Below are 12,336 nucleotides of genomic sequence, written 5' to 3'. Positions count from 1 at the left end.
ATATGGTGGCCAAAAAGAAATGTGTTACTCCTTACTTTTTAGAACAATCAACTATAGCAAATCTGGTGTTGGGCCTCTTAATAATTTTTGTGCCACAGCCTTCCATGGCAGTCTGATGAAACCTATGGATCCCCCTAAGGAACAATGTTTTTAAATGCATAAAATTAAATATATAGGATTACCAAGGAAACCAACAATATTGAAATATATTACAAATACATTACTATAATGTTCTTTAAAAATGTGGGCTATAGTCATATATGAGTTTCTCTGTTAACATACTGAATAAGGTTTTGCTGCCGGTTTCCTAACTAATGTAATTGCAGCCACTACAGTAACTGAGCAAGATGATGGACCAGCATCAACGGGAAAAGCTTAAAATATATTGTGCTACTTTGTTCTCTACTCAGAGAAGCCTTTCATTGTTTTCCCTCTCTCTACCTATGGGAGGAAGCCTAATCTTCTTGGGTTGGCCTCAGGGATTCCTAGTACTTCCCTCCTATAAGAAGCCTTCTCTGACCCAGTCAGAGAAGTTAATCACCCACTCTAGGCTTCTCCAGCCCTTTCTATCTACTTGAATCTAGTACTCACTTACTGTATTCCAGTTCCCTGTTACACATATCTTTCTCTCCCACTAGACTGTGAGCTCCAAAATATAGGAGCTTATTCTGTATTTGTCTCACAGTAGGTATCAACTTGTCTAGGTTGCACGTATATGTTAATGAGTGAAATGTCTTGTTTCCAATGGATGAGCCATTTCAAACAATTTCTTTGACCATATCACTAGTTCACTTTGCAGTCTGGTTAGGACAAAGGTGAAGATGGGTTCCATGGAGTTAGTTGTTTCCCAGTTGCCCAAATTACAGGACAATGGAGAATTCAGCTAACTACAAACTGACTTGTAATGTAGCTTAAACTTTCACAGTGAGAATTAATGTCATTCAAATGTATTGAAAATAAGGTAAGATGCAGCATTTGCACCACTGTTGGTGCACTTTTAAAACCTAATGGAAAGAGTGGGAAATGACCAGGAAGTGTTTCATGATGTCTTGAGGCAGGTCTACCTGAACTTCAAAAACAATCAGGAAATAAGCAGACCAGCTTGAGTTTTTGTCTTTTGTCTCAGTCCAGCTCTCCATTCATTCATCCATCCATCCATCCATCCATCCATCCATCCATCTCTTCAGCTCTATTTCTAACATCTATTCATCCATGATTTATCCACATATCCAATATCCCTTCATTCATCCACCTGTCCATCTATTTATTTAGCCAACATAGCCAGGAAGTTTAATCTTCTCAAAATCTCAAAGGCAAATGAACTGTACAGTGAATTTAGCTCTCAAACTGAGTGTCATGTGAAAATTCTGGTGGGGAGTATGGCAATCTAATATTAACAACTGTTGAGTTGAAATAAGGAGCCCTTCTCTTAAAAAAGCTTCCTGGATCTTCTCAGTCTTCTCTTTGGTCTCACAGCAGATTCCCAGTAATTCTCACACATCAATCCTGTCACCCTTCTAAACAAAGTTTCTCCTCAGTGAACACTGGTAAGGATTTGGGGGGGGGCTTCTGCTCCTTCTGTCCCAAGGGAGGGAACTGGGCTGATTCCTCCTGAGCATGCTGCATCACCCTGGGGGGTAAGGGTGAGGGATGAGGCAAGGGTGAGTAAAATGAAATTTCCTACCATGACATTTTCATGTCACGAAATTTCCTACAATTTTGAATGTAGCTTGTTTTCTTGATTGGGCCTCTGCTTGGTTGCTATTGATCTCTGACTGGTTTCTGAATTCCTATAGTTCTTTTAGTCAGTCCTTAGGTGCTTATTTGACATTTCTGTGAGGCCTGGAGCTTCCGAGTCCACTATCTTGCTGACATCACCTGTTTGCACTTACTATTAATCATTGAATCTACAATGCATGGCACATAGCAAGTGCTTAACAAATGTTTGCTGGACTGAATTTTAATCTGCCTTGCATTATTCATTATTGCTTTAGGTATATTAGCCTGGAGTTCTCACCTAGACTGTAAGCTCCCTAGGGTAAGGAACCATTCATAACTTCTGCTGTGTTTACACAGAGTAGGTACTCAACATTTGCTTATTTTGCTCAAAGTAGGTGTTTAATAAATATTTATTGATTTTATATGCCTGAATTGGCTTTTAGCTCTTATCCTTGCCTTGCCTTTACCCAGAAGAACAAACTTGGATCTCATTAGACGGCACATAAAATGAATGGATTGGAGCCATATACTGCCCTCATCTCACTCCTAGGAGGTAAAAATAAATCCAGGTCTAGCCTCTACTCTTTCCCATGCCAAACTCCTATTCATTTCCAGCCCAAAGCAGGGACCACTACCTTTGTTGAATTTTCACTATTCAGTATCATGCATCCCCAAAGAAACACCAATTTCAGAATAAAAGTAACAGGTCATAAACTCCTATTTCTCTCCAAGAGTCCCTGGGGAAGATGCTTTAATCATCCTAATTCTCCCTTCCTTCTTTCCTTCCATAACTATACATGAAACAACCACTATTGAAGGACTGATGATATGCATGCAAGATGAGTAATGGCCCTTGCCTGCAAAGAGTTCACTGAATAGTAATATCTGTGATCCTCTTTTCTATCTGGAATAATGGTTATTCGTTGAAAGAATTCAAACAGCAAATTATATCCCTGGTAACAAAACTCATTTAGATCTTGTGACCTCTCCCTTTGTACTCTAGCACATGCGAACACACACACACACACACACACACACACTTTTAAGTAGGCAAACTATCAAAGTTTCTTTTTAGGCTTTTCCACACCTTCATTCAGTTATCCTGGCAATCCTTCTCCCTGCCCCAGGCTGCTAATACACTCTTAATGATACCAGCTAACGTTAATAGACAGTTTATGTTCTGTCTGGCGCAATGCCCCCACCTGTTGCCACAGAGGCTCCTCTTCCTGACAGGGCCCCGTGCTCTATATTCACCCCTCCAACACAGTCTGTCTTATGGCCCAATCCCTAATGGCTATCCTTTTAGCTCTTAGTTAACTGGAAAAAGAATTTTGCTAAGGTACTCATGGTTGCTAAATTTGATTACTGAACCCAAGGAGAATTGAGCCTTGCTGATTGGAACCACCTCATTGGATTCTTTCCCCACTTGGTGACGGAGCAACCTGCTTCCCCTTCCATGGGTGTGCGTACTTGTCTCTTACTCTGTACAATTCCCTACCTTTAAACCCCCCAACAATTCTGCCCTCGGTAGCTACCTCACTGCCTCTGTCTTAGCTCAGACCTTCATCATCTCATGTCTGGGCTCGCCTACTAACAGCTAATATTTATCAATTACTGACTAATATTTATCACTGCCAAACACTGTGCTAGGAGCTTAACACCATTTAATCTTCACATAACCCTGAGATGAGTACGATTACCGTTCTCACTCTACAGACGAGGGACTTGAGGCATGCTAACTAGAATCATACTGCTAACAAGTAGCAGGGCCAGGACACAAAATCGGGGAACTTTGGCCCCACATTTAATGATCACACCATGAGGCTTCTTTAGCTGAACAACCTCTGCCTCCATTTTTTTGTTCAGAGGATCAAGTCATCTTAGTCCCAGGAAGTGAGTCTCTGTGAAACAAGGTAGCCAGAGAAGGTTTCGTGAAGTAAACAGGACTGGGTGGGGGGTGCTCAAAGGGTGAATGCAATCCAGACAGGAAGAGAGTGGCAGTGGGCATTTCAGGCATGGCAGCATCACGTGTGCAAAAGGTAAAGAGTGGGGAATGCCCGGTTGTAGGCAAGGCAGAGAGCAGACCAAATTGCTGGAGCAAAGGGTTCTGTTGGGGAAGAGCTGGAAGTCTGATGGGAAAGGCAAGTCAGGGTCATGTTAGTGCAGTCTTGCATGCCAAGGTCAGGGGGATGAACCTCATAAGCAGGCCAGTGGTCTTCATGCTGTGCGTCCTGAGGCCCTTGAAAGAAGGGAGGCTCTGGGTCATCCTTCCTCAGTTCAACTGCAGCATAGCTACATTTTTTAAAAGATTGATTGATTGATAGATTTTCAAGAGACAGTGTGTGTGCGAGCATGGCGGGGAGGGGCAGAGAGAGAGGGAGAAAGAGAGAATCCTCAAGCAGATTCTCTACTGAGCCTGACACAGGGCTCCATCCCCGGACCCTGAGATCATGTGCAAACACACACATACAGACCAAAATCAAGAGATGGGCCTTAATAGACTGTTCCACTCAGGCGCCCTACCGAGGGCAGCTACATTTTCTTAAATGTAGATATGCTTGTCTACTGCTATCTGTTTTTCGTTTTGGGGTTTTAACTACCTTATATTTTGCTTGAAAAAGGCACCCCCCAGCTACCTGGAAAACAAAGAACACACAAAAAAACCAATAAACAAACAAACTGACTGTAAAAAGTACATCTCCAAGAAACGGAAAGCCAGCTATCATTTTTGACCAGGGGTCTGACAAGCTCAAAACGGGGTTTCAGAAATAGAATAATGCCAATAGAATTTTAGGTAAACTAGTAGAGACGATACTAAATAGGGGGATCTGCTGGGACCTTGTTGTAACTATTTAAGGTGACAAGGCCATTGGCAGTGGGAATGGTTAAAAAAGGAATAGATGTTCAAAACATTCCAAAGAACATACAGAGTGTGGTCAATATAGCATAACTGACAGGATGTGATGGTCAGGAAGGATTCGAGGGGTAATCATTCTTTCTGATGGCTGAGTAATATTCCAGTGTATATATGGACCACATCTTAATCCAGTCATCTGTTGAAGGGCATCTCGGCTCCTTCCACAATTTAGCTATTGTGGACAATGCTGCTATGAACATTGGGGTGCATATGGCCTGGACTGGAAGAGATAATGCTAAGTGAAATAAGTCAAGCAGAGAAAGACAATTATCATATGGTTTCTCTCATCTATGGAACATAAGAACTATGGTGATCGGTAGGGGAAGAAATGGATAAAGAAAGGGGGGGTAAACAGAAGGGGGAATGAAGCATGAGAGACTATGGACTCTGGGAAACAAATTGAGGGCTTCAGAGGGGAGGGGGGGTGGGGGACTGGGATAGGCCAGTGATGGGTAGTAAGGAGGGCATGTATTGCATGGAGCACTGGGTGTTATACGCAAGTAATGAATCATGGAACACTACATCAAAAACTAAGAATATACTATATGGTGACTAACATAACATANAATATACTATATGGTGACTAACATAACATAATAAAAAATTATTTAAAAAAAAGGAAGAATTCAAGGGGTCACATCTCTGAAAAGGGCATTTCAGCTGCTAAGGAAAATTGTGGCGCCGGAGAGACCATTCCAACGTGCCTCAAACCATTCTGTGCCTCAAACCATGAGCTGCACTTCTGACTCGTCAAAAGAGAAAACTGGCCTCTATTTGTTATGCTGGAAAAGAACACAAACTGACACATTCATCTTTAAGAGAGCAAGTTGGGCAAAATAAGGAGCCATTTTTCAGGACTACTCAAAGACCAGTTACTGGATATTCCTGACAATAAGAAATTCCCTTGGGGGTCCTATGGAAAAATGGCAAGAAACAAGCTTAGAGAGGAGAAATGTTCTCATAAGCCTGTACTGTCTGTGCCGCGCAGTAACTATTTTAGATTGGACTCCAACAAACGGAGATTGGGAGCCACAGGGCAGCAACCAGATTTAATTCAATGGTCTCGAGAGCACCTAGCACATTACTAGGGCTCAGTCAGTGTTAAATCAGCCACGGGAAGAAGCACAGGTCTCTATGCCTAGGGTAAAAGCAAAATTGGGTTGGGCTAAATAAAACTCAAGCAGAGGCCTAATGAGAAATGGAATTAAGATCTCGCGTTATACACCGTCATCCCCAAGTGCAATGAACACTGGATGGGGATTCCCAAATTCAAGGCTTAACCCTGTTGCCAGTTATCTGTGTGACTTTAGACAAGTCACTTACTTCTCTAGACCTAATTCTCTCTATTGACAAATGAGGAGAGTGGTGCCTGCCATACAAGGCTGCTGGAAGGGTGGAATTAAATAAACTGCTTTAAAAAGCATCAAGTAGCATATACCTGCCAAAGAATTTTGATACAGAACTTATATGCCTTGAAAATGGTATGGGCCCAGCCAGGAGTTTTTTTTTTATGTTTTTTTTTTTATTACATTATGTTAGTCACCATACAGTACATCCCTGGTTTCCGATGCAAGGTTCGATGATTCATTAGTTGTGTATAGCACCCAGTGCACCATGCAATATGTGCCCTCCTTACTACCCATCACCAGTCTATCCCATTCCCCCATCCCCCTCCCCTCTAAAGCCCTCAGTTTGTTTCTCATAGTCCATAGTCTCCCATGCTTCACTCCCCCTTCTGATTACCCCCCTTTCTTTATCACTTTCTTCCCCTACCGATCATCCTAGTTCTTATGTTCCATAGATGAGAGAAATCATATGATAATTGTCTTTCTCTGCTTGACTTATTTCACTTAGCATTATCTCCTCCAGTGCCGTCCATGTTGCAGCAAATGTTGAGAATTCGTTCTTTCTGATAGCTGAGTAATATTCCATTGTATATATGGACCACAGCTTCTTAATCCAGTCATCTGTTGAAGGGCATCTCGGCTCCTTCCACGATTTAGCTATTGTGGACAATGCTGCTATGAACATTGGGGTGCATATGGCCCTTCTCTTCACTATGTCTGTATCTTTGGGGTAAATACCCAGTAGTGCAATGGCTGGGTCATAGGGTAGCTCAATTTTTAACTTTTTAAGGGACCTCCACACTGTTTTCCAGAGTGGCTGCACCAACCTGCATTCCCACCAACAATGTAGGAGGGATCCCCTTTCTCCACATCCTCTCCAGCAATTGCTGATTTTTGCCATTCTACCTGGCGTAAGGTGGTATCTTAGTGTGGTTTTGATTTGAATTTCCCTGATGAGCCAGGAGTTTTTTATTTTTTATTTTTTTAAGATTTTATTTATTTATTCGACAGAGATGGAGACAGCCAGTGTGAGAGGGAACACAAGCAGGGGGAGTGGGAGAGGAAGAAGCAGGCTCATAGCAGAGGAGCCTGATGTGGGGCTCGATCCTGCAACGCCGGGATCATGCCCTGAGCCGAAGGCAGATGCTTAACCGCTGTGCCACCCAGGCGCCCCGAGCCAGGAGTTTTTTTAAAACAAAACCATCCCTGTCTGGGGTCCCACGGAAGAGAAGATCCTATCTTCAGATGCCTGCTCCTTACAAGTCTCTTTCAATTCACACCCTTTACTGTGGGGCAATACGTTAACTATTGAGAAGGCAAATAAAATCTGCTTCACAGATGAACAATACACTTTTCGATAATAAAATGAGAGAATCAAAATGCTATTTATGAATATGAGCCAAGCACACTGGTAAATATGCACAGATTAATGAGGATGCTGCCCTTCGTCGGGGGAATAACCACAAAGTTCTACACCACCCGAGCACTTATCAATAGGTGAATGGCTGAATAAATCCTGGTGTATTCATAGTAGGGACTATTATGCAGCCACTTGGAAGAAATGAGCCAGGTCTATTACTATGAATGTGCTGTGAGCTCTGTGATGTATTCTTAAGAGCAAAGGCCAAGCTGCAGAGAAATGTGTATCTCAGGATACACAAACGGCACAATCTCCAACTGACAGGCTCCATGCCGGCTCGTATTTGCGTGTGCACAGGAAGGCTGTGGGAGGATCTGGACCCAGGCTGTTACTGCCGCCTACTCCGCAGGGAGGGAGAAGAGAGAGGGGCATACTATTCACTCTCCTCTGTGTGGCTGTCCATTATTTCACTGATGGCACTGAGCATGCATAACACGTGTAATTTCTGACTACGTAAAGTTCTAAAAATTTTGTATGGGACTTTGAAAGCTGTTCCCTTCCACCACTTTGCTGGGTTTTCTGGTCTCCCTGTCGTTCGTGACTCCATTGCAAGATGACCAAGGTCATTTCTTGCTCAGAGACTCTTGCCTGCTTTGCCGCTAGCTCGTTTGCATGCCAGAGAGGTAAGGAGTGAAGGGTGACGGAACAGGAAAGCCTTGAACTAGGCCTTATCTCCTTGCCCCTTCCCAACATTTCTGGGACATATAAGTAACTTTCACGGGAAGTGAGACACAGCCTTGTGTATAAAGCACTCCTGGGTGAATACGAGGCAGCCATGTTTCAAAATCACACCTTCATTTCAAGGAATTGGGAAACTGGCAAGCCCCGTGGTCGAGGAGTCCCAACTGCCCAAACTGCCTGCCCCCTGCTGCTGCCTCCCTCTCCTTTTCCATTCTGTCCCCACCCCCTCCTGGAGAACAACAACCGAAATCCCAAAAAGTCATCACCATCTTTTGAGCACCCACTTACGAGGCAGGCAACTGCCTGGCACTGTGCTAGGCATTTTCAGACCTATTGTCTCAAGCTAATCTGCACCACAGCATCTGTGATAGGAAGGCTGGGACTTCGCAAATATGGAATAGGCTGGAGTCGTCTTAGAAAGCTGTCCTTGGGAGTCTTCAATCCCCTGATGGACCAAAGGTTGAGCATTCCCCCAGTGCTTTTTCAGCTACACTTTATGAAAGACACAGAGATGGAGTTCAGGGAAGGTGGCTGGTGCTTAGAAGTTCCCACAGCTATGAAGAACAGAAATGAGAATGGCTTGTCCCAGATTTGAGTTCGCCAGAGGGACTTGCAGCTTCCTCTTGTCATTGTGCCCATGAAGCCCTTATGAGTGATATCAATTACTGACATCGGTGCGACAGTTCACATTTTACAAAAATGTCCCTGTGTGATTATCTTATACTCATGAATCTGAGGGAGATGAGACAAGAAATTTGCCCAAAGTATAGTTTCAGAGGGGTTAGAGGACGTGTCCAAAGTCATAAATCCAGGCAGTTCATGAGCCAGGACGAAAATCCAGGTAGTGAATGAAGGAAGCTACGGTATGTGGTTGCTCTACGTTATTGTTTTCCGTTCAACCATCTACTTAACATCCATGCTGGGATTTACAGGGACACAATATTACTTAGTGGGGTACAACGTGGGTTTTGTAACTGACGCACTATGTGGCCTTGGACAAGTCACTGACCAGCTCTGTGCCTCAGTTTATTCATCTTTAAAAAGTAAGTAACAACAATGCCTACCTCCTAGAGACACTGTAAGAACTCTTCAATGAGGTGAAACTCACATAGAGCATTTAGCACAGCGCTCGGCACGCATTCAGTACCTATAAACTATTCTCATCTCTGAAACTACTGAGGATGTGGCTCTTGCTCCCAAGTACAAGTACAAAGTAGATCTTTGTGAGGCGCTGGAGCCTGCCAAGCTTATTCTGTAACAGACGCTTTGCTACAGAGCAAATTTATTCATGAGGGCGAGGAGCCCAAAGATGGAAAAGGTGGTAACAAAAGGGACCGCAGTCCTTAGAGGCCATAATTTGTCATAATCCCTTTCCTGTTGTCTGCTGCGCCTGGGGCCACCAGAAGGCAAGGCGACAATGCGCAGCTGCCACTGTGCTTTTTGCCTGTTTTCAGCCGTGGCCAAAAGTGGCTTCGCCAGCCCCAACCCCCGCTCTGCAAGTGCCACCGTTTGGGCCTGGCATCCTCCCAGTGGGCCAACACCCCCATTCTCCCTAAATGTATATGCCAGTCGGAGACACTTATCCCATTGCTCTAAAGAGCAGAGGGGTAGAGAGAGAGGGAGCAACTGGGAAAATAGGGAGGGAAGAACAATGTGGGGGGTGAACAGTGACAAGGAGGAATGGCAAGTGAATGAATTCTGCCTTCCTCTAGATACAACCAGCGTGATGTGGTAGCACGACATCGTGAAGGTACGAAATGCTACTGCGCTGTTTGCTTTAAAATGGTTACATGTATGTTATATGAATTTTACCTCGATATAAAAAAAGAACTCAGGGGCGCACAGCACCACAGCTCCGGAGAGAATGTTATGCAAGACACTGGCTCTGGTCTGGGGTCCACAGAGCCTCTCATAGGCGATGAACGTTTATTTATGTCTCCCTTATAACCTGTCTTCTCTGTGCTGCCCGTTCTCGGTGGCGGTGGCGTGTGAGTATGTGTATATGTGTGTGTGCACGTGCGTGGGAGAGATTTCTTACAATAGTTCCCGTGATCCTTGACTGCAGGAATTTTCTCAGATAATAACGACAATAATAACAGCTAGCCCTTATTAGGTTCCCACAAGATGCGGGCTTTAATCCCCATAGTGAGCCCCAGAGGTAGGACCTACTACCACACCCACATTACAGATGAGAGAATGGAGGCTCAAGAAGTTCCAGGAGACGCTACGAAGTTACTCGGTAAGTAAGGGAAGGGGACCCGCTAAAACTTCACCCCGGGCAGTGAAGCCAGCCGATGGCTGTGCTTGCTGCTGAGTGCGCTCTGCTTCATGCACCAAACACCTCTCTGCCAGGTGTCGTGGAGACACCAGAACGGTAGAAAGGATATGGCCTCCACCCTCGAGGACCTGATAATGCAGATCGGGGAAGGTCTACTGGAGGAGACTGCAAAGCCCTGTGTTAAAGAGTACTTGGCTGCTAAGTGAAGCAACTCATAATAAGAAGGAGCTCCGAGAAGAGCTGATGGTGATAGTAACTGCAACGATTACAACAATTCTCTTTGGCCGAGCACTTTCTACGTGCCCAACATATGTTTGACACGCCTGTCCTTATTTATTCCTTATGGCACCCTGCAAGTTACTAATTGAAACCAGCCTCACTGAAGAGCAAGGGAAGTCAAGAGACCCAGAGAGGTCAAACGAAGTAACCCATCCAAGGTTTGGAACAACTAGCAAGTAGGGCGGGACTAGATTTGAACTACTCCTTGACTATACATAGAAGAAACTCGATAAATACCCATCAAATGAATGGCTGTTGCACACTGGCTCTGCTCTCTGTCTCATTTAATGCTCGTGACCCTCTGAATTTAATACTAATATTGGCCCCATCTTACGGCTGAGAAACCTAAAAGCTCAGAGATGTTAAGTAACTTGCCCAAGCTCACCCAGCGATTCAGTGGCAAAACTACGATCCAACCCAGGTCTGAGCAATTCCAGTGCCTAGAATTCTCATTTGTCTTCCAGGGGCTCATATGGCACTGAGTGCTCAGGAAAGCCCCGTGGCCTCTTGCTTGGCATCCATGTCAGGCAGCCTTGATTTGGACACAAATAAGGGAGCTGCAAACAACAAGCTAGCCTCTAATTCAATATCTGGAAAAAACACTGTCACAGCATGCAAGCAAAGGGGAAAGGAGCTAACACCAGGAAGTAAGGGAGGCGAGGTCTAGAAAATTCTGATGGAGGCAGGGGCTGTTCTCCATCTGCTCCCCTCAGGGCAGAGACATTTGGGCTCCTCTCACAGCAAAAGTAACAAACTCAAAGCATGCCACAACCAGCAACCTGTACCTTGACACCTCGTCAGAATGACGTTGTTCTCTGCAAAAGCCTTCACTCCACGGGAGGGGCTGAACTTCTCCCATGACCTGTATCATGGGCTGGCTTTTGAAGAGACTGCCTCTGCCTCACACCCCCCTTCCCTTTGCCGCAAGCCTTTGTTTATACTCGTTGTGTTCTACGGATCAGAGAGACTCTCACGGGACCAGATCACGTGGCTGACAGGGAGTTACCATGGTCAAGCGGTCAAGATGGATGATGGGCTGCCAATCCCTGGAGCTTCGCGTGCCCACCCTACTTCCTTTGGAAAATTTCTCCTGCAGTGCTGAGCCCCGAGTACAGGGTTCCAAAACACTTGCTGACTGACTGACAGATTTATGCCTGGATAATTCAGTCCTCAAGTCTTGCCACGTCAAGTGTGGCCCGCAAACCAGGGACAGCGGCTCAGAAAGGTTTTATTGTCACCTATCTGTCGTAGGTCCCCGTTCCCTCTGTTTTTTTGAATCCAGGGGTTTCTAGCTCTGGTTGTACATTATTTCATCTGGGGAGCTGGGTGTTTTGGGTTGTGTTTTTTTGTTATTGTTGTTTTTTAGAATTTTTTATTTGAAATAATCTGAAACTAGCAGAAGAGTTCGAAGAATAGTACAGAGAACTCTTGTCGGCAGGGTGAGCCCTCACCCAGATTCACCAAATGTTAGCATTTGCCATATTTGCTTTATGCCTCCTACATCTCCTTGTGTGTGTGTGTGTGTGTGTGTGTTTTATTCCTAATTCATTTGAGCAAGTTGCAGGCATCATGCCCTTCACCCTTAAATACTTAGGTATGTATTTCCTAAGAACAAGGACAGTCGCTTACCTCATCACAGTACAGTTATCAAGTTCAGAAATTTTAACACTGATACAATACTATCTAATAAAAAGCC

The 12,336-nt window shown here is 44.5% G+C and overlaps 1 protein-coding gene across 17 annotated transcripts in view; it reads right to left on the bottom strand.

Annotated features, from left to right (window-relative positions):
• PAK3 (p21 (RAC1) activated kinase 3) overlaps positions 1–12,336 on the bottom strand; it is a 246,667-nt gene that overhangs the window by 173,026 nt on the left and 61,305 nt on the right. The gene's annotated exons all lie outside the window — the stretch shown is intronic.

The sequence above is a fragment of the Ailuropoda melanoleuca genome, chromosome X (assembly GCF_002007445.2).
Source record: "Ailuropoda melanoleuca isolate Jingjing chromosome X, ASM200744v2, whole genome shotgun sequence".
NCBI classification, from domain to species: Eukaryota; Metazoa; Chordata; class Mammalia; order Carnivora; family Ursidae; genus Ailuropoda; species Ailuropoda melanoleuca.
The sequence above is the reverse complement of the archived record's forward strand: the minus strand, read 5'-3'. Positions and strand labels throughout refer to the sequence as shown.